The sequence below is a fragment of the Lissotriton helveticus genome, chromosome 8 (genome assembly GCF_964261635.1).
Source record: "Lissotriton helveticus chromosome 8, aLisHel1.1, whole genome shotgun sequence".
Lineage (NCBI taxonomy): Eukaryota > Metazoa > Chordata > Amphibia > Caudata > Salamandridae > Lissotriton > Lissotriton helveticus.
Window position 1 is genome coordinate 819,547,474 of NC_136069.1, and position 27,109 is coordinate 819,574,582.

At 39.7% G+C, this 27,109-nt stretch overlaps 22 non-coding genes across 22 annotated transcripts; all 22 read left to right on the forward strand.

The window, feature by feature from the left end:
* Nucleotides 1–166: 166 nt before the first annotated feature.
* On the forward strand, nt 167–238 carry TRNAP-UGG (transfer RNA proline (anticodon UGG)). Its single transcript has one exon. It is a non-coding gene; the product is annotated as a tRNA-Pro (tRNA).
* Nucleotides 239–526: 288 nt separating this feature from the next.
* Nucleotides 527–599, forward strand: TRNAV-CAC (transfer RNA valine (anticodon CAC)). The gene has a single exon. It is a non-coding gene; the product is annotated as a tRNA-Val (tRNA).
* Nucleotides 600–2,726: 2,127 nt separating this feature from the next.
* On the forward strand, nt 2,727–2,798 carry TRNAP-UGG (transfer RNA proline (anticodon UGG)). The gene has a single exon. It is a non-coding gene; the product is annotated as a tRNA-Pro (tRNA).
* A 288-nt stretch (nt 2,799–3,086) lies between these two features.
* Nucleotides 3,087–3,159, forward strand: TRNAV-CAC (transfer RNA valine (anticodon CAC)). Its single transcript has one exon. It is a non-coding gene; the product is annotated as a tRNA-Val (tRNA).
* Nucleotides 3,160–5,613: 2,454 nt separating this feature from the next.
* Nucleotides 5,614–5,685, forward strand: TRNAP-UGG (transfer RNA proline (anticodon UGG)). The gene has a single exon. It is a non-coding gene; the product is annotated as a tRNA-Pro (tRNA).
* Nucleotides 5,686–5,973: 288 nt separating this feature from the next.
* On the forward strand, nt 5,974–6,046 carry TRNAV-CAC (transfer RNA valine (anticodon CAC)). The gene has a single exon. It is a non-coding gene; the product is annotated as a tRNA-Val (tRNA).
* A 2,181-nt stretch (nt 6,047–8,227) lies between these two features.
* Nucleotides 8,228–8,299, forward strand: TRNAP-AGG (transfer RNA proline (anticodon AGG)). The gene has a single exon. It is a non-coding gene; the product is annotated as a tRNA-Pro (tRNA).
* Nucleotides 8,300–8,587: 288 nt separating this feature from the next.
* On the forward strand, nt 8,588–8,660 carry TRNAV-CAC (transfer RNA valine (anticodon CAC)). The gene has a single exon. It is a non-coding gene; the product is annotated as a tRNA-Val (tRNA).
* A 2,136-nt stretch (nt 8,661–10,796) lies between these two features.
* On the forward strand, nt 10,797–10,868 carry TRNAP-UGG (transfer RNA proline (anticodon UGG)). The gene has a single exon. It is a non-coding gene; the product is annotated as a tRNA-Pro (tRNA).
* Nucleotides 10,869–11,156: 288 nt separating this feature from the next.
* Nucleotides 11,157–11,229, forward strand: TRNAV-CAC (transfer RNA valine (anticodon CAC)). Its single transcript has one exon. It is a non-coding gene; the product is annotated as a tRNA-Val (tRNA).
* A 2,209-nt stretch (nt 11,230–13,438) lies between these two features.
* TRNAP-UGG (transfer RNA proline (anticodon UGG)) lies at nt 13,439–13,510 on the forward strand. Its single transcript has one exon. It is a non-coding gene; the product is annotated as a tRNA-Pro (tRNA).
* Nucleotides 13,511–13,798: 288 nt separating this feature from the next.
* Nucleotides 13,799–13,871, forward strand: TRNAV-CAC (transfer RNA valine (anticodon CAC)). The gene has a single exon. It is a non-coding gene; the product is annotated as a tRNA-Val (tRNA).
* A 2,139-nt stretch (nt 13,872–16,010) lies between these two features.
* Nucleotides 16,011–16,082, forward strand: TRNAP-UGG (transfer RNA proline (anticodon UGG)). Its single transcript has one exon. It is a non-coding gene; the product is annotated as a tRNA-Pro (tRNA).
* A 288-nt stretch (nt 16,083–16,370) lies between these two features.
* On the forward strand, nt 16,371–16,443 carry TRNAV-CAC (transfer RNA valine (anticodon CAC)). The gene has a single exon. It is a non-coding gene; the product is annotated as a tRNA-Val (tRNA).
* A 2,191-nt stretch (nt 16,444–18,634) lies between these two features.
* On the forward strand, nt 18,635–18,706 carry TRNAP-UGG (transfer RNA proline (anticodon UGG)). The gene has a single exon. It is a non-coding gene; the product is annotated as a tRNA-Pro (tRNA).
* A 288-nt stretch (nt 18,707–18,994) lies between these two features.
* TRNAV-CAC (transfer RNA valine (anticodon CAC)) lies at nt 18,995–19,067 on the forward strand. Its single transcript has one exon. It is a non-coding gene; the product is annotated as a tRNA-Val (tRNA).
* A 2,226-nt stretch (nt 19,068–21,293) lies between these two features.
* TRNAP-UGG (transfer RNA proline (anticodon UGG)) lies at nt 21,294–21,365 on the forward strand. The gene has a single exon. It is a non-coding gene; the product is annotated as a tRNA-Pro (tRNA).
* Nucleotides 21,366–21,653: 288 nt separating this feature from the next.
* Nucleotides 21,654–21,726, forward strand: TRNAV-CAC (transfer RNA valine (anticodon CAC)). The gene has a single exon. It is a non-coding gene; the product is annotated as a tRNA-Val (tRNA).
* Nucleotides 21,727–23,837: 2,111 nt separating this feature from the next.
* On the forward strand, nt 23,838–23,909 carry TRNAP-UGG (transfer RNA proline (anticodon UGG)). Its single transcript has one exon. It is a non-coding gene; the product is annotated as a tRNA-Pro (tRNA).
* Nucleotides 23,910–24,197: 288 nt separating this feature from the next.
* On the forward strand, nt 24,198–24,270 carry TRNAV-CAC (transfer RNA valine (anticodon CAC)). The gene has a single exon. It is a non-coding gene; the product is annotated as a tRNA-Val (tRNA).
* Nucleotides 24,271–26,459: 2,189 nt separating this feature from the next.
* TRNAP-AGG (transfer RNA proline (anticodon AGG)) lies at nt 26,460–26,531 on the forward strand. Its single transcript has one exon. It is a non-coding gene; the product is annotated as a tRNA-Pro (tRNA).
* A 288-nt stretch (nt 26,532–26,819) lies between these two features.
* TRNAV-CAC (transfer RNA valine (anticodon CAC)) lies at nt 26,820–26,892 on the forward strand. Its single transcript has one exon. It is a non-coding gene; the product is annotated as a tRNA-Val (tRNA).
* The last annotated feature ends 217 nt before the right edge of the window (nt 26,893–27,109 follow it).

Sequence of the window (27,109 nt, forward strand, 5' to 3'; positions counted from 1 at the left end):
AAATAAAAGGGGACACTTACAAATGATAGTGCTATCGTTTGAGAAAGGGTAAGTTGACATTGAATTTCCTGTGAATTCACAGACCAAGCATGAAAAAGACCCCAGCATGATCTTCATTGCGGGCTTAGAGCTGGTATTACCTTTTCAGAGGTGAGGGTCTTTCAACGGCTCGTTGGTCTAGGGGTATGATTCTCGCTTTGGGTGCGAGAGGTCCCGGGTTCAAATCCCGGATGAGCCCTTTCATTGGTGCTCTTTTGAAGTATGCATTTCAAAGCCAATATCAATTTTCTCTTTGCAGTAGTGGATGATTATTTGCTAGAGTCTCATGCTTTTAACCTTGCCCTGCCTGAGCAAATAGGAAACATTTCTCTTTAAGCAATTTGCAAAAATGCTGAACTTGCAAGGCATATACAAGCGTTCAGATAGGGCTGTCGGGCAGGTTGCATGAAAGAAATCTAAAACCAGATGCCCTTGGAATAGTCTGTTTTGAGCAGTTTCATCACAGAAGAATCACCTGTAGGTATCTTTTTCTGTAGTGTAGTGGTTATCACGTTCGCCTCACACGCGAAAGGTCCCCGGTTCGAAACCGGGCAGAAACACTAGTTATATTGTCTTGGCTGCAATGTTGAGAGTTGCCGTTTTGCATGAAATTGTCCAGGCCCTGAAGATGGGTTCATGCAATCTCGTTCCAAGAAAGTGAATTCTCTTAAAAACAATAACATAATTGGCATGTGGATGTATCTGTTGATTCACAAACCTCACTTTCAAAAGAGCCCTGCATTCGGTTCAATGCTCAACCAGAACAAGCATTAACTTTGAGAATTGTTGGCACCAACAGGCCTCCTATTTTAGTGGAGTGTTTCTGGTTTTAAGTGCTGAGGCTTGGGCTCAATTCCTAGATGATCCTTCTCAAGGTGATGATACAAATGCATCGTCACCTTTTCGTTTAATGTCAGAATTGTTTATTTCCATTTGGTGGTGTATGAATGCTTTCGACAGTATGGGGATTTTTTCTAGCCTTGCATGAATAAAAGCATATCACTCCTCTTTATGTATTTTTCTAATACATTTATATTTGCATCTCCTCTCCTAGCATGCATTTTTGACTATCTTACAGGCTGTATATAATAAGTATCAATTCAGGGGCGCTTCTACTACTCAAATCACAACTGTTCTATCACGACATTGATAAGCAATCTGCATCTGCTTCTGTTGTGTATTGGTTATCATATTTACCTGACGTGTGAAAGTCCCATGTTTGACAGTGCACGTTAACAAAGAAACCAATGATTTTTATTAAAAGTTGTCTTGTGTTTTGGTTACCTTGCATCAGCCAAAACGTGCCAGAGATGACTTCATTTGCAGTCACTTGAAAAGTAGGGATTCTCAAATAAATGGCAAGAGGTTGAAACAAATCCAAAGAAATGCATGGCATATCTATGAGTAGGTGTATGCATGTATCCATATATAAAGATAGATAGATAGATAGATAGATAGATAGAGATATAGATAGATAGATAGATAGATAGATAGATAGATAGATAGATAGATAGATAGATAGATAGATAGATAGATAGATAGATAGATAGATAGATAGATAGATAGATAGATATAGGGAGAGAGAGAGCGTTAATATAAACAGAGACTTTATTTTCAATCAAGCGGTATTTTCTTTCCTTTAGGAGCAGAATGTTCTGATCATCAGCGCACCAGAATGTAGTGCTTGGTTGGCAAGCATCACATTTTGTGATGTGTTAGCTAAGAGTTCCATGTCCTTCAGACTCATATATTCCTCTGTAGTTGTACCTTGGTGATTCCACAAAACATGGCATCATAATCAGCATTCTACTGCCACAGAGTGGACAGAGAAACCATTTAGAATTTCCCTGAAAAAGAAAAAAAGCATACTTAGGCAGAGCTTTGTGGACAGGAAGGACATTAGAGCAAGTGAGGAATAAGCACTGCTTTTGTTAATTTACATAGGCAGAACAGAGACTGCTGGGAAAAGCCTGAAATTAAAGGAACAGAAAATGCCTGCTTCTGGAGAGAACACTAAGAACCATTGAAAGTTTTTCCTCTGACCCTGGCCACTCTCAAGAGGAATCCTATGATAGTCAGCAGGACCCACCCTAAAAAGGAAGGGACAGCCATTTGGACCCTTTCCACCTTTCCTTGATCGAGCCTGATCGAGCGCTGATTGAGCGGATAAGCACATAAGCACATGTACTTCTCATTTTGGGAATGCATTGCTTAGCTTGTTACCAGCAGCTCAGTTATGTTATGATGTTAGAGGCTATGCAAGGAATGCTTTAGTCCTGCATTAGGCAGTTTTTATTGCTTCTTGCATTCAAGAGATAGATAACTAGCCAGAATCTGTGGCCCAGCTATTCACCTTGGCATTTCGATTTGCACAAAGGGAATCAGTATTGGAGAGAAAAGGCAAAATGTGTTTCTTATGTTGTTATGAACAGCTTTTTATTCTTTCTCTTTAGGCTCTAGCCAATGCAGAAATATATAAATAACTGCTGACTTCCTGTAAGACGTGTCCAATGCTGAGACAAAATAAAAGGGGACACTTACAAATGATAGTGCTATCGTTTGAGAAAGGGTAAGTTGACACTGAATTTCCTGTGAATTCACAGACCAAGCATGAAAAAGACCCCAGCATGATCTTCATTGCGGGCTTAGAGCTGGTATTACCTTTTCAGAGGTGAGGGTCTTTCAACGGCTCGTTGGTCTAGGGGTATGATTCTCGCTTTGGGTGCGAGAGGTCCTGGGTTCAAATCCCGGATGAGCCCTTTCATTGGTGCTCTTTTGAAGTATGCATTTCAAAGCCAATATCAATTTTCTCTTTGCAGTAGTGGATGATTATTTGCTAGAGTCTCATGCTTTTAACCTTGCCCTGCCTGAGCAAATAGGAAACATTTCTCTTTAAGCAATTTGCAAAAATGCTGAACTTGCAAGGCATATACAAGCGTTCAGATAGGGCTGTCGGGCAGGTTGCATGAAAGAAATCTAAAACCAGATGCCCTTGGAATAGCCTGTTTTGAGCAGTTTCATCACAGAAGAATCACCTGTAGGTATCTGTTTCTGTAGTGTAGTGGTTATCACGTTCGCCTCACACGCGAAAGGTCCCCGGTTCGAAACCGGGCAGAAACACTAGTTATATTGTCTTGGCTGCAATGTTGAGAGTTGCCGTTTTGCATGAAATTGTCCAGGCCCTGAAGATGGGTTCATGCAGTCTCGTTCCAAGAAAGTGAATTCTCTTAAAAACAATAACATAATTGGCATGTGGATGTATCTGTTGATTCACAGACCTCACTTTCAAAAGAGCCCTGCATTCGGTTCAATGCTCAACCAGAACAAGCATTAACTTTGAGAATTGTTGGCACCAACAGGCCTCTTATTTTAGTGGAGTGTTTCTGGTTTTTAAGTGCTGAGGCTTGGGCTCAATTCCTAGATGATCCTTCTCAAGGTGATGATACAAATGCATCGTCACCTTTTCGTTTAATGTCAGAATTGTTTATTTCCATTTGGTGGTGTATGAATGCTTTCGACAGTATGGGGATTTTTTCTAGCCTTGCATGAATAAAAGCATATCACTCCTCTTTATGTATTTTTCTAATACATTTATATTTGCATCTCCTCTCCTAGCATGCATTTTTGACTATCTTACAGGCTGTATATAATAAGTATCAATTCAGGGGCGCTTCTTCTACTCAAATCACAACTGTTCTATCACGACATTGATAAGCAATCTGCATCTGCTTCTGTTGTGTATTGGTTATCATATTTACCTGACGTGTGAAAGTCCCATGTTGGACAGTGCACGTTAACAAAGAAACCAATGATTTTTATTAAAAGTTGTCTTGTGTTTTAGTTACCTTGCATCAGCCAAACCGTGCCAGAGATTACTTCATTTGCAGTCACTTGAAAAGTAGGGATTCTCAAATAAATGGCAAGAGGTTGAAACAAATCCAAAGAAATGCATGGCATATCTATGTGTAGGTGTATGCATGTATCCATATATAAAGATAGATAGATAGATAGATAGATAGATAGATAGATAGATAGATAGATAGATAGATAGATAGATAGATAGATAGATAGATAGATGGATGGATGGATGGATGGATGGATGGATGGATGGATGGATGGATGGATGGATGGATGGATGGATGGATGGATGGATGGATGGATGGATGGATGGATGGATGGATGGATGGATGGATGGATGGATGGATGGATGGATGGATGGATGAATGGATAGACGGACAGACAGACAGACAGACAGACAGACAGACAGACAGACAGATAGATAGATAGATAGATCGATAGATAGATAGATAGATAGATAGATAGATAGATAGATAGATAGATAGATAGATAGATAGATGGATAGATAGATAGATAGATAGATAGATAGATAGATAGATAGATAGATAGATAGATAGATAGATAGATAGATAGATAGATAGATAGATAGATATAGGGAGAGAGAGAGCGTTAATATAAACAGAGACTTTATTTTCAATCAAGCGGTCTTTTCTTTCCTTTAGGAGCAGAATGTTCTGATCATCAGCGCACCAGAATGTAGTGCTTGGTTGGCAAGCATCACATATTGTGATGTGTTAGCTAAGAGTTCCATGTCCTTCAGACTCATATATTCCTCTGTAGTTGTACCTTGGTGATTCAACAAAACATGGCATCATAATCATCATTCTACTGCCACAGAGTGGACAGAGAAACCATTTAGAATTTCCCTGAAAAAGAAAAAAAGCATACTTAGGCAGAGCTTTGTGGACAGGAAGGACATTAGAACAAGTGAGGAATAAGCACTGCTTTTGTTAATTTACATAGGCAGAACAGAGACTGCTGGGAAAAACCTGAAATTACAGGCACAGAAAATGCCTGCTTCTGGAGAGAACACTAAGAAGCATTGAAAGTTTTTCCTCTGACCCTGGCCACTCTTAAGAGGAATCCTATGATAGTCAGCAGGACCCACCCTAAAAAGGAAGGGACAGCCATTTGGACCCTTTCCACCTTTTCTATATCTCGCCTGATCGAGCCTGATTGAGCGCTGAATGAGCGGATAAGCACATAAGCACATGTACTTCTCATTTTGGGAAGGTATTGCTTAGCTTGTTACCAGCAGCTCAGTTATGTTATGATGTTAGAGGCTATGCAAGGAATGCTTTAGTCCTGCATTAGGCAGTTTTTATTGCTTCTTGCATTCAAGAGATAGATAATTAGCCAGAATCTGTGGCCCAGCTATTCACCTTGGCATTCCGATTTGCACAAAGGGAATAAGTATTTGAGAGAAAAGGCAAAATGTGTTTCTTATGTTGTTATGAACAGCTTTTTATTCTTTCTCTTTAGGCTCTAGCCAATGCAGAAATATATAAATAACTGCTGACTTCCTGTAAGACTTGTCCAATGCTGAGAAAAAATAAAAGGGGACACTTACAAATGATAGTGCTATCGTTTGAGAAAGAGTAAGTTGACACTGAATTTCCTGTGAATTCACAGACCAAGCATGAAAAAGACCCCAGCATGATCTTCATTGCGGGCTTAGAGCTGGTATTACCTTTTCAGAGGTGAGGGTCTTTCAACGGCTCGTTGGTCTAGGGGTATGATTCTCGCTTTGGGTGCGAGAGGTCCCGGGTTCAAATCCCGGACGAGCCCTTTCATTGGTGCTCTTTTGAAGTATGCATTTCAAAGCCAATATCAATTTTCTCTTTGCAGTAGTGGATGATTATTTGCTAGAGTCTCATGCTTTTAACCTTGCCCTGCCTGAGCAAATAGGAAACATTTCTCTTTAAGCATTTTGCAAAAATGCTGAACTTGCAAGGCATATACAAGCGTTCAGATAGGGCTGTCGGGCAGGTTGCATGAAAGAAATCTAAAACCAGATGCCCTTGGAATAGTCTGTTTTGAGCAGTTTCATCACAGAAGAATCACCTGTAGGTATCTGTTTCTGTAGTGTAGTGGTTATCACGTTCGCCTCACACGCGAAAGGTCCCCGGTTCGAAACCGGGCAGAAACACTAGTTATATTATCTTGGCTGCAATGTTGAGAGTTGCCGTTTTGCATGAAATTGTCCAGGCCCTGAAGATGGGTTCATGCAGTCTCGTTCCAAGAAAGTGAATTCTCTTAAAAACAATAACATAATTGGCATGTGGATGTATCTGTTGATTCACAGACCTCACTTTCAAAAGAGCCCTGCATTCGGTTCAATGCTCAACCAGAACAAGCATTAACTTTGAGAATTGTTGGCACCAACAGGCCTCCTATTTTAGTGGAGTGTTTCTGGTTTTAAGTGCTGAGGCTTGGGCTCAATTCCTAGATGATCCTTCTCAAGGTGATGATACAAATGCATCGTCACCTTTTCGTTTAATGTCAGAATTGTTTATTTCCATTTTGTGGTGTATGAATGCTTTCGACAGTATGGGGATTTTTTCTAGCCTTGCATGAATAAAAGCATATCACTCCTCTTTATGTATTTTTCTAATACATTTATATTTGCATCTCCTCTCCTAGCATGCATTTTTGACTATCTTACAGGCTGTATATAATAAGTATCAATTCAGGGGCGCTTCTACTACTCAAATCACAACTGTTCTATCACGACATTGATAAGCAATCTGCATCTGCTTCTGTTGTGTATTGGTTATCATATTTACCTGACGTGTGAAAGTCCCATGTTTGACAGTGCACGTTAACAAAGAAACCAATGATTTTTATTAAAAGTTGTCTTGTGTTTTGGTTACCTTGCATCAGCCAAAACGTGCCAGAGATGACTTCATTTGCAGTCACTTGAAAAGTAGGGATTCTCAAATAAATGGCAAGAGGTTGAAACAAATCCAAAGAAATGCATGGCATATCTATGAGTAGGTGTATGCAAGTATCCATATATAAAGATAGATAGATAGATAGATAGATAGAGATATAGATAGATAGATAGATAGATAGATAGATAGATAGATAGATAGATAGATAGATAGATAGATAGATAGATAGATAGATAGATAGATAGATAGATAGATAGATAGATAGATAGATAGATAGATAGATAGATAGATAGATAGATAGATAGATAGATATAGGGAGAGAGAGAGCGTTAATATAAACAGAGACTTTATTTTCAATCAAGCGGTATTTTCTTTCCTTTAGGAGCAGAATGTTCTGATCATCAGCGCACCAGAATGTAGTGCTTGGTTGGCAAGCATCACATATTGTGATGTGTTAGCTAAGAGTTCCATGTCCTTCAGACTCATATATTCCTCTGTAGTTGTACCTTGGTGATTCCACAAAACATGGCATCATAATCAGCATTCTACTGCCACAGAGTGGACAGAGAAACCATTTAGAATTTCCCTGAAAAAGAAAAAAAGCATACTTAGGCAGAGCTTTGTGGACAGGAAGGACATTAGAGCAAGTGAGGAATAAGCACTGCTTTTGTTAATTTACATAGGCAGAACAGAGACTGCTGGGAAAAGCCTGAAATTAAAGGCACAGAAAATGCCTGCTTCTGGAGAGAACACTAAGAAGCATTGAAAGTTTTTCCTCTGACCCTGGCCACTCTTAAGAGGAATCCTATGATAGTCAGCAGGACCCACCCTAAAAAGGAAGGGACAGCCATTTGGACCCTTTCCACCTTTCCTATATCTCGCCTGATCGAGCCTGATCGAGCGCTGATTGAGCGGATAAGCACATAAGCACATGTACTTCTCATTTTGGGAATGCATTGCTTAGCTTGTTACCAGCAGCTCAGTTATGTTATGATGTTAGAGGCTATGCAAGGAATGCTTTAGTCCTGCATTAGGCAGTTTTTATTGCTTCTTGCATTCAAGAGATAGATAACTAGCCAGAATCTGTGGCCCAGCTATTCACCTTGGCATTCCGATTTGCACAAAGGGAATCAGTATTGGAGAGAAAAGGCAAAATGTGTTTCTTATGTTGTTATGAACAGCTTTTTATTCTTTCTCTTTAGGCTCTAGCCAATGCAGAAATATATAAATAACTGCTGACTTCCTGTAAGACGTGTCCAATGCTGAGACAAAATAAAAGGGGACACTTACAAATGATAGTGCTATCGTTTGAGAAAGGGTAAGTTGACACTGAATTTCCTGTGAATTCACAGACCAAGCATGAAAAAGACCCCAGCATGATCTTCATTGCGGGCTTAGAGCTGGTATTACCTTTTCAGAGGTGAGGGTCTTTCAACGGCTCGTTGGTCTAGGGGTATGATTCTCGCTTAGGGTGCGAGAGGTCCCGGGTTCAAATCCCGGACGAGCCCTTTCATTGGTGCTCTTTTGAAGTATGCATTTCAAAGCCAATATTAATTTTCTCTTTGCAGTAGTGGATGCATATTTGCTAGAGTCTCATGCTTTTAACCTTGCCCTGCCTGAGCAAATAGGAAACATTTCTCTTTAATCATTTTGCAAAAATGCTGAACTTGCAAGGCATATACAAGCGTTCAGATAGGGCTGTCGGGCAGGTTGCATGAAAGAAATCTAAAACCAGATGCCCTTGGAATAACCTGTTTTGAGCAGTTTCATCACAGAAGAATCACCTGTAGGTATCTGTTTCTGTAGTGTAGTGGTTATCACGTTCGCCTCACACGCGAAAGGTCCCCGGTTCGAAACCGGGCAGAAACACTAGTTATATTGTCTTGGCTGCAATGTTGAGAGTTGCCGTTTTGCATGAAATTGTCCAGGCCCTGAAGATGGGTTCATGCAGTCTCGTTCCAAGAAAGTGAATTCTCTTAAAAACAATAACATAATTGGCATGTGGATGTATCTGTTGATTCACAGACCTCACTTTCAAAAGAGCCCTGCATTCGGTTCAATGCTCAACCAGAACAAGCATTAACTTTGAGAATTGTTGGCACCAACAGGCCTCTTATTTTAGTGGAGTGTTTCTGGTTTTTAAGTGCTGAGGCTTGGGCTCAATTCCTAGATGATCCTTCTCAAGGTGATGATACAAATGCATCGTCACCTTTTCGTTTAATGTCAGAATTGTTTATTTCCATTTGGTGGTGTATGAATGCTTTCGACAGTATGGGGATTTTTTCTAGCCTTGCATGAATCAAAGCATATCACTCCTCTTTATGTATTTTTCTAATACATTTATATTTGCATCTCCTCTCCTAGCATGCATTTTTGACTATCTTACAGGCTGTATATAATAAGTATCAATTCAGGGGCGCTTCTTCTACTCAAATCACAACTGTTCTATCACGACATTGATAAGCAATCTGCATCTGCTTCTGTTGTGTATCGGTTATCATATTTACCTGACGTGTGAAAGTCCCATGTTGGACAGTGCACGTTAACAAAGAAACCAATGATTTTTATTAAAAGTTGTCTTGTGTTTTGGTTACCTTGCATCAGCCAAACCGTGCCAGAGATTACTTCATTTGCAGTCACTTGAAAAGTAGGGATTCTCAAATAAATGGCAAGAGGTTGAAACAAATCCAAAGAAATGCATGGCATATCTATGAGTAGGTGTATGCATGTATCCATATATAAAGATAGATAGATAGATAGATAGATAGATAGATAGATAGATAGATAGATAGATAGATAGATAGATAGATAGATAGATAGATAGATAGATAGATAGATAGATAGATAGATAGATAGATAGATAGATAGATAGATAGATAGATAGATAGATATAGGGAGAGAGAGAGCGTTAATATAAACAGAGACTTTATTTTCAATCAAGCGGTATTTTCTTTCCTTTAGGAGCAGAATGTTCTGATCATCAGCGCACCAGAATGTAGTGCTTGGTTGGCAAGCATCACATATTGTGATGTGTTAGCTAAGAGTTCCATGTCCTTCAGACTCATATATTCCTCTGTAGTTGTACCTTGGTGATTCCACAAAACATGGCATCATAATCAGCATTCTACTGCCACAGAGTGGACAGAGAAACCATTTAGAATTTCCCTGAAAAAGAAAAAAAGCATACTTAGGCAGAGCTTTGTGGCCAGGAAGGACATTAGAGCAAGTGAGGAATAAGCACTGCTTTTGTTAATTTACATAGGCAGAACAGAGACTGCTGGGAAAAGCCTGAAATTAAAGGCACAGAAAATGCCTGCTTCTGGAGAGAACACTAAGAAGCATTGAAAGTTATTCCTCTGACCCTGGCCACTCTTAAGAGGAATCCTATGATAGTCAGCAGGACCCACCCTAAAAAGGAAGGGAAAGCCATTTGGACCCTTTCCACCTTTCCTATATCGAGCCTGATCGAGCGCTGATTGAGCGGATAAGCACATAAGCACATGTACTTCTCATTTTGGGAAGGCATTGCTTAGCTTGTTACCAGCAGCTCAGTTATGTTATGATGTTAGAGGCTATGCAAGGAATGCTTTAGTCCTGCATTAGGCAGTTTTTATTGCTTCTTGCATTCAAGAGATAGATAATTAGCCAGAATCTGTGGCCCAGCTATTCACCTTGGCATTCCGATTTGCACAAAGGGAATAAGTATTTGAGAGAAAAGGCAAAATGTGTTTCTTATGTTGTTATGAACAGCTTTTTATTCTTTCTCTTTAGGCTCTAGCCAATGCAGAAATATATAAATAACTGCTGACTTCCTGTAAGACTTGTCCAATGCTGAGAAAAAATAAAAGGGGACACTTACAAATGATAGTGCTATCGTTTGAGAAAGGGTAAGTTGACACTGAATTTCCTGTGAATTCACAGACCAAGCATGAAAAAGACCCCAGCATGATCTTCATTGCGGGCTTAGAGCTGGTATTACCTTTTCAGAGGTGAGGGTCTTTCAACGGCTCGTTGGTCTAGGGGTATGATTCTCACTTTGGGTGCGAGAGGTCCCGGGTTCAAATCCCGGACGAGCCCTTTCATTGGTGCTCTTTTGAAGTATGCATTTCAAAGCCAATATCAATTTTCTCTTTGCAGTAGTGGATGATTATTTGCTAGAGTCTCATGCTTTTAACCTTGCCCTGCCTGAGCAAATAGGAAACATTTCTCTTTAAGCATTTTGCAAAAATGCTGAACTTGCAAGGCATATACAAGCGTTCAGATAGGGCTGTCGGGCAGGTTGCATGAAAGAAATCTAAAACCAGATGCCCTTGGAATAGTCTGTTTTGAGCAGTTTCATCACAGAAGAATCACCTGTAGGTATCTGTTTCTGTAGTGTAGTGGTTATCACGTTCGCCTCACACGCGAAAGGTCCCCGGTTCGAAACCGGGCAGAAACACTAGTTATATTGTCTTGGCTGCAATGTTGAGAGTTGCCGTTTTGCATGAAATTGTCCAGGCCCTGAAGGTGGGTTCATGCAGTCTCGTTCCAAGAAAGGGAATTCTCTTAAAAACAATAACATAATTGGCATGTGGATGTATCTGTTGATTCACAGACCTCACTTTCAAAAGAGCCCTGCATTCGGTTCAATGCTCAACCAGAACAAGCATTAACTTTGAGAATTGTTGGCACCAACAGGCCTCCTATTTTAGTGGAGTGTTTTTGGTTTTAAGTGCTGAGGCTTGGGCTCAATTCCTAGATGATCCTTCTCAAGGTGATGATACAAATGCATCGTCACCTTTTCGTTTAATGTCAGAATTGTTTATTTCCATTTGGTGGTGTATGAATGCTTTCGACAGTATGGGGATTTTTTCTAGCCTTGCATGAATAAAAGCATATCACTCCTCTTTATGTATTTTTCTAATACATTTATATTTGCATCTCCTCTCCTAGCATGCATTTTTGACTATCTTACAGGCTGTATATAATAAGTATCAATTCAGGGGCGCTTCTACTACTCAAATCACAACTGTTCTATCACGACATTGATAAGCAATCTGCATCTGCTTCTGTTGTGTATTGGTTATCATATTTACCTGACGTGTGAAAGTCCCATGTTTGACAGTGCACGTTAACAAAGAAACCAATGATTTTTATTAAAAGTTGTCTTGTGTTTTGGTTACCTTGCATCAGCCAAAACGTGCCAGAGATGACTTCATTTGCAGTCACTTGAAAAGTAGGGATTCTCAAATAAATGGCAAGAGGTTGAAACAAATCCAAAGAAATGCATGGCATATCTATGAGTAGGTGTATGCATGTATCCATATATAAAGATAGATAGATAGATAGATAGATAGAGATATAGATAGATAGATAGATAGATAGATAGATAGATAGATAGATAGATAGATAGATAGATAGATAGATAGATAGATAGATAGATAGATAGATAGATAGATAGATAGATAGATAGATAGATAGATAGATAGATAGATAGATAGATAGATAGATAGATAGATAGATAGATAGATAGATAGATAGATATAGGGAGAGAGAGAGCGTTAATATAAACAGAGACTTTATTTTCAATCAAGCGGTATTTTCTTTCCTTTAGGAGCAGAATGTTCTGATCATCAGCGCACCAGAATGTAGTGCTTGGTTGGCAAGCATCACATATTGTGATGTGTTAGCTAAGAGTTCCATGTCCTTCAGACTCATATATTCCTCTGTAGTTGTACCTTGGTGATTCCACAAAACATGGCATCATAATCAGCATTCTACTGCCACAGAGTGGACAGAGAAACCATTTAGAATTTCCCTGAAAAAGAAAAAAAGCATACTTAGGCAGAGCTTTGTGGACAGGAAGGACATTAGAGCAAGTGAGGAATAAGCACTGCTTTTGTTAATTTACATAGGCAGAACAGAGACTGCTGGGAAAAGCCTGAAATTAAAGGAACAGAAAATGCCTGCTTCTGGAGAGAACACTAAGAAGCATTGAAAGTTTTTCCTCTGACCCTGGCCACTCTCAAGAGGAATCCTATGATAGTCAGCAGGACCCACCCTAAAAAGGAAGGGACAGCCATTTGGACCCTTTCCACCTTTCCTATATCTCGCCTGATCGAGCCTGAGCGAGCGCTGATTGAGCGGATAAGCACATAAGCACATGTACTTCTCATTTTGGGAATGCATTGCTTAGCTTGTTACCAGCAGCTCAGTTATGTTATGATGTTAGAGGCTATGCAAGGAATGCTTTAGTCCTGCATTAGGCAGTTTTTATTGCTTCTTGCATTCAAGAGATAGATAACTAGCCAGAATCTGTGGCCCAGCTATTCACCTTGGCATTTCGATTTGCACAAAGGGAATCAGTATTGGAGAGAAAAGGCAAAATGTGTTTCTTATGTTGTTATGAACAGCTTTTTATTCTTTCTCTTTAGGCTCTAGCCAATGCAGAAATATATAAATAACTGCTGACTTCCTGTAAGACGTGTCCAATGCTGAGACAAAATAAAAGGGGACACTTACAAATGATAGTGCTATCGTTTGAGAAAGGGTAAGTTGACATTGAATTTCCTGTGAATTCACAGACCAAGCATGAAAAAGACCCCAGCATGATCTTCATTGCGGGCTTAGAGCTGGTATTACCTTTTCAGAGGTGAGGGTCTTTCAACGGCTCGTTGGTCTAGGGGTATGATTCTCGCTTTGGGTGCGAGAGGTCCCGGGTTCAAATCCCGGATGAGCCCTTTCATTGGTGCTCTTTTGAAGTATGCATTTCAAAGCCAATATCAATTTTCTCTTTGCAGTAGTGGATGATTATTTGCTAGAGTCTCATGCTTTTAACCTTGCCCTGCCTGAGCAAATAGGAAACATTTCTCTTTAAGCAATTTGCAAAAATGCTGAACTTGCAAGGCATATACAAGCGTTCAGATAGGGCTGTCGGGCAGGTTGCATGAAAGAAATCTAAAACCAGATGCCCTTGGAATAGTCTGTTTTGAGCAGTTTCATCACAGAAGAATCACCTGTAGGTATCTTTTTCTGTAGTGTAGTGGTTATCACGTTCGCCTCACACGCGAAAGGTCCCCGGTTCGAAACCGGGCAGAAACACTAGTTATATTGTCTTGGCTGCAATGTTGAGAGTTGCCGTTTTGCATGAAATTGTCCAGGCCCTGAAGATGGGTTCATGCAATCTCGTTCCAAGAAAGTGAATTCTCTTAAAAACAATAACATAATTGGCATGTGGATGTATCTGTTGATTCACAAACCTCACTTTCAAAAGAGCCCTGCATTCGGTTCAATGCTCAACCAGAACAAGCATTAACTTTGAGAATTGTTGGCACCAACAGGCCTCCTATTTTAGTGGAGTGTTTCTGGTTTTAAGTGCTGAGGCTTGGGCTCAATTCCTAGATGATCCTTCTCAAGGTGATGATACAAATGCATCGTCACCTTTTCGTTTAATGTCAGAATTGTTTATTTCCATTTGGTGGTGTATGAATGCTTTCGACAGTATGGGGATTTTTTCTAGCCTTGCATGAATAAAAGCATATCACTCCTCTTTATGTATTTTTCTAATACATTTATATTTGCATCTCCTCTCCTAGCATGCATTTTTGACTATCTTACAGGCTGTATATAATAAGTATCAATTCAGGGGCGCTTCTACTACTCAAATCACAACTGTTCTATCACGACATTGATAAGCAATCTGCATCTGCTTCTGTTGTGTATTGGTTATCATATTTACCTGACGTGTGAAAGTCCCATGTTTGACAGTGCACGTTAACAAAGAAACCAATGATTTTTATTAAAAGTTGTCTTGTGTTTTGGTTACCTTGCATCAGCCAAAACGTGCCAGAGATGACTTCATTTGCAGTCACTTGAAAAGTAGGGATTCTCAAATAAATGGCAAGAGGTTGAAACAAATCCAAAGAAATGCATGGCATATCTATGAGTAGGTGTATGCATGTATCCATATATAAAGATAGATAGATAGATAGATAGATAGATAGAGATATAGATAGATAGATAGATAGATAGATAGATAGATAGATAGATAGATAGATAGATAGATAGATAGATAGATAGATAGATAGATAGATAGATAGATAGATAGATAGATAGATAGATAGATATAGGGAGAGAGAGAGCGTTAATATAAACAGAGACTTTATTTTCAATCAAGCGGTATTTTCTTTCCTTTAGGAGCAGAATGTTCTGATCATCAGCGCACCAGAATGTAGTGCTTGGTTGGCAAGCATCACATTTTGTGATGTGTTAGCTAAGAGTTCCATGTCCTTCAGACTCATATATTCCTCTGTAGTTGTACCTTGGTGATTCCACAAAACATGGCATCATAATCAGCATTCTACTGCCACAGAGTGGACAGAGAAACCATTTAGAATTTCCCTGAAAAAGAAAAAAAGCATACTTAGGCAGAGCTTTGTGGACAGGAAGGACATTAGAGCAAGTGAGGAATAAGCACTGCTTTTGTTAATTTACATAGGCAGAACAGAGACTGCTGGGAAAAGCCTGAAATTAAAGGAACAGAAAATGCCTGCTTCTGGAGAGAACACTAAGAACCATTGAAAGTTTTTCCTCTGACCCTGGCCACTCTCAAGAGGAATCCTATGATAGTCAGCAGGACCCACCCTAAAAAGGAAGGGACAGCCATTTGGACCCTTTCCACCTTTCCTTGATCGAGCCTGATCGAGCGCTGATTGAGCGGATAAGCACATAAGCACATGTACTTCTCATTTTGGGAATGCATTGCTTAGCTTGTTACCAGCAGCTCAGTTATGTTATGATGTTAGAGGCTATGCAAGGAATGCTTTAGTCCTGCATTAGGCAGTTTTTATTGCTTCTTGCATTCAAGAGATAGATAACTAGCCAGAATCTGTGGCCCAGCTATTCACCTTGGCATTTCGATTTGCACAAAGGGAATCAGTATTGGAGAGAAAAGGCAAAATGTGTTTCTTATGTTGTTATGAACAGCTTTTTATTCTTTCTCTTTAGGCTCTAGCCAATGCAGAAATATATAAATAACTGCTGACTTCCTGTAAGACGTGTCCAATGCTGAGACAAAATAAAAGGGGACACTTACAAATGATAGTGCTATCGTTTGAGAAAGGGTAAGTTGACACTGAATTTCCTGTGAATTCACAGACCAAGCATGAAAAAGACCCCAGCATGATCTTCATTGCGGGCTTAGAGCTGGTATTACCTTTTCAGAGGTGAGGGTCTTTCAACGGCTCGTTGGTCTAGGGGTATGATTCTCGCTTTGGGTGCGAGAGGTCCTGGGTTCAAATCCCGGATGAGCCCTTTCATTGGTGCTCTTTTGAAGTATGCATTTCAAAGCCAATATCAATTTTCTCTTTGCAGTAGTGGATGATTATTTGCTAGAGTCTCATGCTTTTAACCTTGCCCTGCCTGAGCAAATAGGAAACATTTCTCTTTAAGCAATTTGCAAAAATGCTGAACTTGCAAGGCATATACAAGCGTTCAGATAGGGCTGTCGGGCAGGTTGCATGAAAGAAATCTAAAACCAGATGCCCTTGGAATAGCCTGTTTTGAGCAGTTTCATCACAGAAGAATCACCTGTAGGTATCTGTTTCTGTAGTGTAGTGGTTATCACGTTCGCCTCACACGCGAAAGGTCCCCGGTTCGAAACCGGGCAGAAACACTAGTTATATTGTCTTGGCTGCAATGTTGAGAGTTGCCGTTTTGCATGAAATTGTCCAGGCCCTGAAGATGGGTTCATGCAATCTCGTTCCAAGAAAGTGAATTCTCTTAAAAACAATAACATAATTGGCATGTGGATGTATCTGTTGATTCACAAACCTCACTTTCAAAAGAGCCCTGCATTCGGTTCAATGCTCAACCAGAACAAGCATTAACTTTCAGAATTGTTGGCACCAACAGGCCTCCTATTTTAGTGGAGTGTTTCTGGTTTTAAGTGCTGAGGCTTGGGCTCAATTCCTAGATGATCCTTCTCAAGGTGATGATACGAATGCATCGTCACCTTTTCGTTTAATGTCAGAATTGTTTATTTCCATTTGGTGGTGTATGAATGCTTTCGACAGTATGGGGATTTTTTCTAGCCTTGCATGAATAAAAGCATATCACTCCTCTTTATGTATTTTTCTAATACATTTATATTTGCATCTCCTCTCCTAGCATGCATTTTTGACTATCTTACAGGCTGTATATAATAAGTATCAATTCAGGGGCGCTTCTACTACTCAAATCACAACTGTTCTATCACGACATTGATAAGCAATCTGCATCTGCTTCTGTTGTGTATTGGTTATCATATTTACCTGACGTGTGAAAGTCCCATGTTTGACAGTGCACGTTAACAAAGAAACCAATGATTTTTATTAAAAGTTGTCTTGTGTTTTGGTTACCTTGCATCAGCCAAAACGTGCCAGAGATGACTTCATTTGCAGTCACTTGAAAAGTAGGGATTCTCAAATAAATGGCAAGAGGTTGAAACAAATCCAAAGAAATGCATGGCATATCTATGAGTAGGTGTATGCATGTATCCATATATAAAGATAGATAGATAGATAGATAGATAGATAGAGATATAGATAGATAGATAGATAGATAGATAGATAGATAGATAGATAGATAGATAGATAGATAGATAGATAGATAGATAGATAGATAGATAGATAGATAGATAGATAGATAGATAGATAGATAGATAGATAGATAGATAGTTAAATAGATAGATAGATAGATAGATAGATAGATATAGGGAGAGAGAGAGCGTTAATATAAACAGAGACTTTATTTTCAATCAAGCGGTATTTTCTTTCCTTTAGGAGCAGAATGTTCTGATCATCAGCGCACCAGAATGTAGTGCTTGGTTGGCAAGCATCACACATTGTGATGTGTTAGCTAAGAGTTCCATGTCCTTCAGACTCATATATTCCTCTGTAGTTGTACCTTGATGATTCCACAAAACATGGCATCATAATCAGCATTCTACTGCCACAGAGTGGACAGAGAAACCATTTAGAATTTCCCTGAAAAAGAAAAAAAGCATACTTAGGCAGAGCTTTGTGGCCAGGAAGGACATTAGAGCAAGTGAGGAATAAGCACTGCTTTTGTTAATTTACATAGGCAGAACAGAGACTGCTGGGAAAAGCCTGAAATTAAAGGCACAGAAAATGCCTGCTTCTGGAGAGAACACTAAGAAGCATTGAAAGTTATTCCTCTGACCCTGGCCACTCTTAAGAGGAATCCTATGATAGTCAGCAGGACCCACCCTAAAAAGGAAGGGAAAGCCATTTGGACCCTTTCCACCTTTCCTATATCGAGCCTGATCGAGCGCTGATTGAGCGGATAAGCACATAAGCACATGTACTTCTCATTTTGGGAAGGCATTGCTTAGCTTGTTACCAGCAGCTCAGTTATGTTATGATGTTAGAGGCTATGCAAGGAATGCTTTAGTCCTGCATTAGGCAGTTTTTATTGCTTCTTGCATTCAAGAGATAGATAATTAGCCAGAATCTGTGGCCCAGCTATTCACCTTGGCATTCCGATTTGCACAAAGGGAATAAGTATTTGAGAGAAAAGGCAAAATGTGTTTCTTATGTTGTTATGAACAGCTTTTTATTCTTTCTCTTTAGGCTCTAGCCAATGCAGAAATATATAAATAACTGCTGACTTCCTGTAAGACTTGTCCAATGCTGAGAAAAAATAAAAGGGGACACTTACAAATGATAGTGCTATCGTTTGAGAAAGGGTAAGTTGACACTGAATTTCCTGTGAATTCACAGACCAAGCATGAAAAAGACCCCAGCATGATCTTCATTGCGGGCTTAGAGCTGGTATTACCTTTTCAGAGGTGAGGGCCTTTCAACGGCTCGTTGGTCTAGGGGTATGATTCTCACTTTGGGTGCGAGAGGTCCCGGGTTCAAATCCCGGACGAGCCCTTTCATTGGTGCTCTTTTGAAGTATGCATTTCAAAGCCAATATCAATTTTCTCTTTGCAGTAGTGGATGATTATTTGCTAGAGTCTCATGCTTTTAACCTTGCCCTGCCTGAGCAAATAGGAAACATTTCTCTTTAAGCATTTTGCAAAAATGCTGAACTTGCAAGGCATATACAAGCGTTCAGATAGGGCTGTCGGGCAGGTTGCATGAAAGAAATCTAAAACCAGATGCCCTTGGAATAGTCTGTTTTGAGCAGTTTCATCACAGAAGAATCACCTGTAGGTATCTGTTTCTGTAGTGTAGTGGTTATCACGTTCGCCTCACACGCGAAAGGTCCCCGGTTCGAAACCGGGCAGAAACACTAGTTATATTGTCTTGGCTGCAATGTTGAGAGTTGCCGTTTTGCATGAAATTGTCCAGGCCCTGAAGGTGGGTTCATGCAGTCTCGTTCCAAGAAAGTGAATTCTCTTAAAAACAATAACATAATTGGCATGTGGATGTATCTGTTGATTCACAGACCTCACTTTCAAAAGAGCCCTGCATTCGGTTCAATGCTCAACCAGAACAAGCATTAACTTTGAGAATTGTTGGCACCAACAGGCCTCCTATTTTAGTGGAGTGTTTTTGGTTTTAAGTGCTGAGGCTTGGGCTCAATTCCTAGATGATCCTTCTCAAGGTGATGATACAAATGCATCGTCACCTTTTCGTTTAATGTCAGAATTGTTTATTTCCATTTGGTGGTGTATGAATGCTTTCGACAGTATGGGGATTTTTTTCTAGCCTTGCATGAATAAAAGCATATCACTCCTCTTTATGTATTTTTCTAATACATTTATATTTGCATCTCCTCTCCTAGCATGCATTTTTGACTATCTTACAGGCTGTATATAATAAGTATCAATTCAGGGGCGCTTCTACTACTCAAATCACAACTGTTCTATCACGACATTGATAAGCAATCTGCATCTGCTTCTGTTGTGTATTGGTTATCATATTTACCTGACGTGTGAAAGTCCCATGTTTGACAGTGCACGTTAACAAAGAAACCAATGATTTTTATTAAAAGTTGTCTTGTGTTTTGGTTACCTTGCATCAGCCAAAACGTGCCAGAGATGACTTCATTTGCAGTCACTTGAAAAGTAGGGATTCTCAAATAAATGGCAAGAGGTTGAAACAAATCCAAAGAAATGCATGGCATATCTATGAGTAGGTGTATGCATGTATCCATATATAAAGATAGATAGATAGATAGATAGATAGATAGAGATATAGATAGATAGATAGATAGATAGATAGATAGATAGATAGATAGATAGATAGATAGATAGATAGATAGATAGATAGATAGATAGATAGATAGATAGATAGATAGATAGATAGATAGATAGATAGATAGATAGATAGATAGATAGATAGATAGATAGATAGATAGATAGATAGATAGATAGATAGATAGATAGATATAGGGAGAGAGAGAGCGTTAATATAAACAGAGACTTTATTTTCAATCAAGCGGTATTTTCTTTCCTTTAGGAGCAGAATGTTCTGATCATCAGCGCACCAGAATGTAGTGCTTGGTTGGCAAGCATCACATATTGTGATGTGTTAGCTAAGAGTTCCATGTCCTTCAGACTCATATATTCCTCTGTAGTTGTACCTTGGTGATTCCACAAAACATGGCATCATAATCAGCATTCTACTGCCACAGAGTGGACAGAGAAACCATTTAGAATTTCCCTGAAAAAGAAAAAAAGCATACTTAGGCAGAGCTTTGTGGACAGGAAGGACATTAGAGCAAGTGAGGAATAAGCACTGCTTTTGTTAATTTACATAGGCAGAACAGAGACTGCTGGGAAAAGCCTGAAATTAAAGGAACAGAAAATGCCTGCTTCTGGAGAGAACACTAAGAAGCATTGAAAGTTTTTCCTCTGACCCTGGCCACTCTCAAGAGGAATCCTATGATAGTCAGCAGGACCCACCCTAAAAAGGAAGGGACAGCCATTTGGACCCTTTCCACCTTTCCTATATCTCGCCTGATCGAGCCTGAGCGAGCGCTGATTGAGCGGATAAGCACATAAGCACATGTACTTCTCATTTTGGGAATGCATTGCTTAGCTTGTTACCAGCAGCTCAGTTATGTTATGATGTTAGAGGCTATGCAAGGAATGCTTTAGTCCTGCATTAGGCAGTTTTTATTGCTTCTTGCATTCAAGAGATAGATAACTAGCCAGAATCTGTGGCCCAGCTATTCACCTTGGCATTTCGATTTGCACAAAGGGAATCAGTATTGGAGAGAAAAGGCAAAATGTGTTTCTTATGTTGTTATGAACAGCTTTTTATTCTTTCTCTTTAGGCTCTAGCCAATGCAGAAATATATAAATAACTGCTGACTTCCTGTAAGACGTGTCCAATGCTGAGACAAAATAAAAGGGGACACTTACAAATGATAGTGCTATCGTTTGAGAAAGGGTAAGTTGACATTGAATTTCCTGTGAATTCACAGACCAAGCATGAAAAAGACCCCAGCATGATCTTCATTGCGGGCTTAGAGCTGGTATTACCTTTTCAGAGGTGAGGGTCTTTCAACGGCTCGTTGGTCTAGGGGTATGATTCTCGCTTTGGGTGCGAGAGGTCCCGGGTTCAAATCCCGGATGAGCCCTTTCATTGGTGCTCTTTTGAAGTATGCATTTCAAAGCCAATATCAATTTTCTCTTTGCAGTAGTGGATGATTATTTGCTAGAGTCTCATGCTTTTAACCTTGCCCTGCCTGAGCAAATAGGAAACATTTCTCTTTAAGCAATTTGCAAAAATGCTGAACTTGCAAGGCATATACAAGCGTTCAGATAGGGCTGTCGGGCAGGTTGCATGAAAGAAATCTAAAACCAGATGCCCTTGGAATAGTCTGTTTTGAGCAGTTTCATCACAGAAGAATCACCTGTAGGTATCTTTTTCTGTAGTGTAGTGGTTATCACGTTCGCCTCACACGCGAAAGGTCCCCGGTTCGAAACCGGGCAGAAACACTAGTTATATTGTCTTGGCTGCAATGTTGAGAGTTGCCGTTTTGCATGAAATTGTCCAGGCCCTGAAGATGGGTTCATGCAATCTCGTTCCAAGAAAGTGAATTCTCTTAAAAACAATAACATAATTGGCATGTGGATGTATCTGTTGATTCACAAACCTCACTTTCAAAAGAGCCCTGCATTCGGTTCAATGCTCAACCAGAACAAGCATTAACTTTGAGAATTGTTGGCACCAACAGGCCTCCTATTTTAGTGGAGTGTTTCTGGTTTTAAGTGCTGAGGCTTGGGCTCAATTCCTAGATGATCCTTCTCAAGGTGATGATACAAATGCATCGTCACCTTTTCGTTTAATGTCAGAATTGTTTATTTCCATTTGGTGGTGTATGAATGCTTTCGACAGTATGGGGATTTTTTCTAGCCTTGCATGAATAAAAGCATATCACTCCTCTTTATGTATTTTTCTAATACATTTATATTTGCATCTCCTCTCCTAGCATGCATTTTTGACTATCTTACAGGCTGTATATAATAAGTATCAATTCAGGGGCGCTTCTACTACTCAAATCACAACTGTTCTATCACGACATTGATAAGCAATCTGCATCTGCTTCTGTTGTGTATTGGTTATCATATTTACCTGACGTGTGAAAGTCCCATGTTTGACAGTGCACGTTAACAAAGAAACCAATGATTTTTATTAAAAGTTGTCTTGTGTTTTGGTTACCTTGCATCAGCCAAAACGTGCCAGAGATGACTTCATTTGCAGTCACTTGAAAAGTAGGGATTCTCAAATAAATGGCAAGAGGTTGAAACAAATCCAAAGAAATGCATGGCATATCTATGAGTAGGTGTATGCATGTATCCATATATAAAGATAGATAGATAGATAGATAGATAGATAGAGATATAGATAGATAGATAGATAGATAGATAGATAGATAGATAGATAGATAGATAGATAGATAGATAGATAGATAGATAGATAGATAGATAGATATAGGGAGAGAGAGAGCGTTAATATAAACAGAGACTTTATTTTCAATCAAGCGGTATTTTCTTTCCTTTAGGAGCAGAATGTTCTGATCATCAGCGCACCAGAATGTAGTGCTTGGTTGGCAAGCATCACATTTTGTGATGTGTTAGCTAAGAGTTCCATGTCCTTCAGACTCATATATTCCTCTGTAGTTGTACCTTGGTGATTCCACAAAACATGGCATCATAATCAGCATTCTACTGCCACAGAGTGGACAGAGAAACCATTTAGAATTTCCCTGAAAAAGAAAAAAAGCATACTTAGGCAGAGCTTTGTGGACAGGAAGGACATTAGAGCAAGTGAGGAATAAGCACTGCTTTTGTTAATTTACATAGGCAGAACAGAGACTGCTGGGAAAAGCCTGAAATTAAAGGAACAGAAAATGCCTGCTTCTGGAGAGAACACTAAGAACCATTGAAAGTTTTTCCTCTGACCCTGGCCACTCTCAAGAGGAATCCTATGATAGTCAGCAGGACCCACCCTAAAAAGGAAGGGACAGCCATTTGGACCCTTTCCACCTTTCCTTGATCGAGCCTGATCGAGCGCTGATTGAGCGGATAAGCACATAAGCACATGTACTTCTCATTTTGGGAATGCATTGCTTAGCTTGTTACCAGCAGCTCAGTTATGTTATGATGTTAGAGGCTATGCAAGGAATGCTTTAGTCCTGCATTAGGCAGTTTTTATTGCTTCTTGCATTCAAGAGATAGATAACTAGCCAGAATCTGTGGCCCAGCTATTCACCTTGGCATTTCGATTTGCACAAAGGGAATCAGTATTGGAGAGAAAAGGCAAAATGTGTTTCTTATGTTGTTATGAACAGCTTTTTATTCTTTCTCTTTAGGCTCTAGCCAATGCAGAAATATATAAATAACTGCTGACTTCCTGTAAGACGTGTCCAATGCTGAGACAAAATAAAAGGGGACACTTACAAATGATAGTGCTATCGTTTGAGAAAGGGTAAGTTGACACTGAATTTCCTGTGAATTCACAGACCAAGCATGAAAAAGACCCCAGCATGATCTTCATTGCGGGCTTAGAGCTGGTATTACCTTTTCAGAGGTGAGGGTCTTTCAACGGCTCGTTGGTCTAGGGGTATGATTCTCGCTTTGGGTGCGAGAGGTCCTGGGTTCAAATCCCGGATGAGCCCTTTCATTGGTGCTCTTTTGAAGTATGCATTTCAAAGCCAATATCAATTTTCTCTTTGCAGTAGTGGATGATTATTTGCTAGAGTCTCATGCTTTTAACCTTGCCCTGCCTGAGCAAATAGGAAACATTTCTCTTTAAGCAATTTGCAAAAATGCTGAACTTGCAAGGCATATACAAGCGTTCAGATAGGGCTGTCGGGCAGGTTGCATGAAAGAAATCTAAAACCAGATGCCCTTGGAATAGCCTGTTTTGAGCAGTTTCATCACAGAAGAATCACCTGTAGGTATCTGTTTCTGTAGTGTAGTGGTTATCACGTTCGCCTCACACGCGAAAGGTCCCCGGTTCGAAACCGGGCAGAAACACTAGTTATATTGTCTTGGCTGCAATGTTGAGAGTTGCCGTTTTGCATGAAATTGTCCAGGCCCTGAAGATGGGTTCATGCAATCTCGTTCCAAGAAAGTGAATTCTCTTAAAAACAATAACATAATTGGCATGTGGATGTATCTGTTGATTCACAAACCTCACTTTCAAAAGAGCCCTGCATTCGGTTCAATGCTCAACCAGAACAAGCATTAACTTTCAGAATTGTTGGCACCAACAGGCCTCCTATTTTAGTGGAGTGTTTCTGGTTTTAAGTGCTGAGGCTTGGGCTCAATTCCTAGATGATCCTTCTCAAGGTGATGATACGAATGCATCGTCACCTTTTCGTTTAATGTCAGAATTGTTTATTTCCATTTGGTGGTGTATGAATGCTTTCGACAGTATGGGGATTTTTTCTAGCCTTGCATGAATAAAAGCATATCACTCCTCTTTATGTATTTTTCTAATACATTTATATTTGCATCTCCTCTCCTAGCATGCATTTTTGACTATCTTACAGGCTGTATATAATAAGTATCAATTCAGGGGCGCTTCTACTACTCAAATCACAACTGTTCTATCACGACATTGATAAGCAATCTGCATCTGCTTCTGTTGTGTATTGGTTATCATATTTACCTGACGTGTGAAAGTCCCATGTTTGACAGTGCACGTTAACAAAGAAACCAATGATTTTTATTAAAAGTTGTCTTGTGTTTTGGTTACCTTGCATCAGCCAAAACGTGCCAGAGATGACTTCATTTGCAGTCACTTGAAAAGTAGGGATTCTCAAATAAATGGCAAGAGGTTGAAACAAATCCAAAGAAATGCATGGCATATCTATGAGTAGGTGTATGCATGTATCCATATATAAAGATAGATAGATAGATAGATAGATAGATAGAGATATAGATAGATAGATAGATAGATAGATAGATAGATAGATAGATAGATAGATAGATAGATAGATAGATAGATAGATAGATAGATAGATAGATAGATAGATAGATAGATAGATAGATAGATAGATAGTTAAATAGATAGATAGATAGATAGATAGATAGATATAGGGAGAGAGAGAGCGTTAATATAAACAGAGACTTTATTTTCAATCAAGCGGTATTTTCTTTCCTTTAGGAGCAGAATGTTCTGATCATCAGCGCACCAGAATGTAGTGCTTGGTTGGCAAGCATCACATATTGTGATGTGTTAGCTAAGAGTTCCATGTCCTTCAGACTCATATATTCCTCTGTAGTTGTACCTTGGTGATTCCACAAAACATGGCATCATAATCAGCATTCTACTGCCACAGAGTGGACAGAGAAACCATTTAGAATTTCCCTGAAAAAGAAAAAAAGCATACTTAGGCAGAGCTTTGTGGACAGGAAGGACATTAGAGCAAGTGAGGAATAAGCACTGCTTTTGTTAATTTACATAGGCAGAACAGAGACTGCTGGGAAAAGCCTGAAATTAAAGGAACAGAAAATGCCTGCTTCTGGAGAGAACACTAAGAAGCATTGAAAGTTTTTCCTCTGACCCTGGCCACTCTCAAGAGGAATCCTATGATAGTCAGCAGGACCCACCCTAAAAAGGAAGGGACAGCCATTTGGACCCTTTCCACCTTTCCTATATCTCGCCTGATCGAGCCTGATCGAGCGCTGATTGAGCGGATAAGCACATAAGCACATGTACTTCTCATTTTGGGAATGCATTGCTTAGCTTGTTACCAGCAGCTCAGTTATGTTATGATGTTAGAGGCTATGCAAGGAATGCTTTAGTCCTGCATTAGGCAGTTTTTATTGCTTCTTGCATTCAAGAGATAGATAACTAGCCAGAATCTGTGGCCCAGCTATTCACCTTGGCATTTCGATTTGCACAAAGGGAATCAGTATTGGAGAGAAAAGGCAAAATGTGTTTCTTATGTTGTTATGAACAGCTTTTTATTCTTTCTCTTTAGGCTCTAGCCAATGCAGAAATATATAAATAACTGCTGACTTCCTGTAAGACGTGTCCAATGCTGAGACAAAATAAAAGGGGACACTTACAAATGATAGTGCTATCGTTTGAGAAAGGGTAAGTTGACACTGAATTTCCTGTGAATTCACAGACCAAGCATGAAAAAGACCCCAGCATGATCTTCATTGCGGGCTTAGAGCTGGTATTACCTTTTCAGAGGTGAGGGTCTTTCAACGGCTCGTTGGTCTAGGGGTATGATTCTCGCTTAGGGTGCGAGAGGTCCTGGGTTCAAATCCCGGACGAGCCCTTTCATTGGTGCTCTTTTGAAGTATGCATTTCAAAGCCAATATTAATTTTCTCTTTGCAGTAGTGGATGCATATTTGCTAGAGTCTCATGCTTTTAACCTTGCCCTGCCTGAGCAAATAGGAAACATTTCTCTTTAAGCATTTTGCAAAAATGCTGAACTTGCAAGGCATATACAAGCGTTCAGATAGGGCTGTCGGGCAGGTTGCATGAAAGAAATCTAAAACCAGATGCCCTTGGAATAACCTGTTTTGAGCAGTTTCATCACAGGAGAATCACCTGTAGGTATCTGTTTCTGTAGTGTAGTGGTTATCACGTTTGCCTCACACGCGAAAGGTCCCCGGTTCGAAACCGGGCAGAAACACTAGTTATATTGTCTTGGCTGCAATGTTGAGAGTTGCCGTTTTGCATGAAATTGTCCAGGCCCTGAAGATGGGTTCATGCAGTCTCGTTCCAAGAAAGTGAATTCTCTTAAAAACAATAACATAATTGGCATGTGGATGTATCTGTTGATTCACAGACCTCACTTTCAAAAGAGCCCTGCATTCGGTTCAATGCTCAACCAGAACAAGCATTAACTT